The sequence below is a fragment of the Ambystoma mexicanum genome, chromosome 3p (genome assembly GCF_040938575.1).
Source record: "Ambystoma mexicanum isolate Mex_15411 chromosome 3p, UKY_AmexF1_1, whole genome shotgun sequence".
Lineage (NCBI taxonomy): Eukaryota > Metazoa > Chordata > Amphibia > Caudata > Ambystomatidae > Ambystoma > Ambystoma mexicanum.
The window spans coordinates 800017282-800020434 of NC_090925.1; positions in this window are offsets into that span (position 1 = coordinate 800017282).

Genomic DNA, 3153 nt, shown 5'->3' on the forward strand with positions numbered 1-3153 from the left:
TTTTTGATTTTAAAAAAAGACGGGGGATTGAGACCCATCATGGACTTGCGCGGTTTGAACAAACTCCTCAGGAAGGACAAGTTCAAGATGGTGACTCTTTCAAGTCCTCCAGGCCCTTCAACTTCAGGACTGGTTGGTGTCTCTCGATCTCAAGGATGCTTACTTCCATGTGCCGATCCATCCCAAGCACAAGAAGTACCTGAGGTTCGCGGTTGGCGACTCGCACTTTCAGTTTCGGGTCCTGCCGTTCGGATTGACCTCCGCCCCGAGGGTTTTCACCAAGCTCATGGTGGTGGTGGCAGCGCATTCCAGGAAAGGGGGGATTCACGTCTACCCCTACCTGGACGATTGGTTGATCAGGGGGAAGCTCTCCTGAGCAAGTCCTGGATCATCTGTCCGTCACCTGCCACTCCCTTCACAGGCTGGGCTTCTCCCTCAATTTAAAGAAGTCCCATTTGACACCAATGCAGCGGCTCCAGTACATCGGAGCAGTGCCTGACACGTCCCTGGAGCAGTGTTTTCCTCCTCAGGTGAGGGCTCTTCACATTCAGCGGATGGTGCACAAGTTTCAGTTTGCCCAAAATCTCCCAGCGTCCGAGTTCTTGAGACTGCTCGGCCTCATGGCATCCTGCATTCTTCTGGTGCCAGAGGCTCGTCTGCGGATGAGATCTTTGCAGTGGGCACTCAAGCTCCAGTGGTCTCAGTCCTCCGGCAGGCTGTGGGACCCTGTTCAGGTTCCGCCCTCTGTAGCCCGGGACCTTCTGTGGTGGGACGTCGAGGGCTATCTGATAAAGGGGGCCCCATTTTGGCTGCCCTGGCCGGAGGTGACGATCGTGATGGACGCATCCCTCACAGGTTGGGGAGCTCATGCCAACGAGTTGACAGTCGGCGGTCGTTGGTCTCCGTCGGAGTCCAGACTCCATATCAATCTGTTGGAGCTGAGGGCCGTCAGGCTAGCCCTGAAGGCTTTTCTGCCGACTGTGCGCAGGAAGAGTGTCCTGATTCTGACGGACAACACGGTGGCCATGCACTACCTCAACAAAAAGGGGGAGGGCAGGGTCACTTCCGCTGTGCAGGGAGGTGATGCAGCTCGAGTTCTGGGCCATCCAGCAGGAAGTTTCGATCTCGGCGGTTCATCTGGCTGGAGACGACAACGAGACGGCGGACGCTCTGAGCAGGCAGAGCACGATTTCTCACGAGTGGGAGCTGGCTCAGGAGATTCTCCTGGAGATCTTCGCCCTTTGGGGGACCCCTCAAGTGGATCTCTTCGCCTCCAGTGTCAACCGGAAGTGCGAAAGGTTTTGCTTGCGGGAATTTCCTCCAAAAGGAGCCTTAGGAGACACGTTCGTGGTGGAGTGGTCATTCCCACTGCTGTATGCGTTTCCTCCAGTCCCCGTCATCCCGCAAGTGCTGCGGAGGTTACGGAGGTTCGGTTCCCGGATGATCCTCATTGCTCCGGCGTGGGCCCGGAGGACGTGGTACCCGTACCTTCTATACTTGTCCATCTGCCCTCCACGTCGTCTTCCCTACCGAGATGATCTGCTCTCACGGGAGGGGGGTCAGGTTCTCCATCCAGAGGTCAGATCCCTCAATCTTCACGCTTGGCTTCTGAAAGGTTGAGGTATAAGGATTGGGACCTCCCTGAAGACGTGATGGAGGTGTTGCTCTCGGCCAGGTGGCCGGCAACAAAGTCTCTGTGCCGTTGGAGAAAGTTCTGCGACTGGTGCAGAGTTCAGCATGTGGATCCTTTTGAATGTGACATTCCCATGGTTTTGTCTTTTTTGCTTTCTTTGGCCCACAGGGGCTTGCAAGTGGGGACCATTAAAGGTTACCTAGTGGCGCTGTCCATATTTAAGCGCTCGTCTGAAGAGTGTTCCTATTTTAAGATTCCTTTAATTTCGCAGTTTTTGAAAGGGCTCGCTAATGTGTTCCCTCCGACACCTTTTTTGGTGCCAGGTTGGGATTTGAACCTTGTTCTTAAGTTTCTTATGGGTGCTCCATTTGAGCCTTTACATTCTTGCCCTTTGAGGCTGTTGACTCTGAGAACTGTGTTTTTGGTTGCGGTTACTTCCGCTCGCAGAGTGAGTGAGTTACAGGCACTTTCCGTTAAGCCACCCTTCACTGTGTTTCACAAGGACAGACAGGGTTGTCCTTAGAGTTCGTCCTTCTTTTCTTCCGAAGGTGGTTTCGGATTTTCATTTGAGCCAGAAGGTGGTTGTTCCGGCGTTCTATCCTCCTCCACATCCTGGTAAGGAGGAGGAGAGGCTCCATAGGCTTGATCCTCCGAGAGCGTTGAGCTTTTATATTTCGCGCATGTCCCGGGTCAGAGTGGACGATCAACTTTTCATTGGTTATGCTGGAAAGCGTTTGGGACAAGCTGTGACGAAACAGACTTTGTCTCGTTGGATTATTTTGGCTATCTCTGAGTGTTACCGCTTGGCGGGTAAGGACCCTCCGGCTGGCCTGCGGGGCCATTCTACCAGAGGAGTGGCTGCGTCTACTGCCCTGCAGAGGGGAGTTCCTATTCCTCACATCTGTGATGCAACCACCTGGGCTTCAGTACATAATTTTGTACGTCACTACTCCCTCGATTCCATCAGAGGGCAAGATCTGGCCTTTGGCAAGGCAGTTCTCTATTCCGCAATTTGATTGGGCATGCTAAATTTGTATTGTAAATTCTTTCCCACCTCCTTGCTTGGGAGTCTGTCATAGATATGGAATATGTCGGAGGACCCAATCCCCTCGAAGAACAAGTTACTTTCTTACCTGATAACGTTCTTTCGATGTGATGGTCCGATGACGTATTCCATTTCGCTCCCTCCCTGCCTTCCTTGCTGCAGAATTTCTTTTGAGATTGCAGCTTGCGTTTCGCAAGGACTTGTGTGTCTGACTGGCAGAGAACTGGTGGCACACGTTCTGGGAAAAAACCATAACTGAGGCTATGGGCGTCGTGCGTCCTACTTATCACATCGGGTGACGTCGGCTGTCGGAGGAGGTCCTCGGGGACAGCGCATCGACGTTGGACGCAGACGCCAAAGATTTTCCGAAGCAGCACAGCTGTGGACATTACCTGTCATAGATATGGAATACGTCGTCGGACCATCCCATCGAAAGAACGTTACCAGGTAAGAAAGTAACCTGTTCATCTAAGGG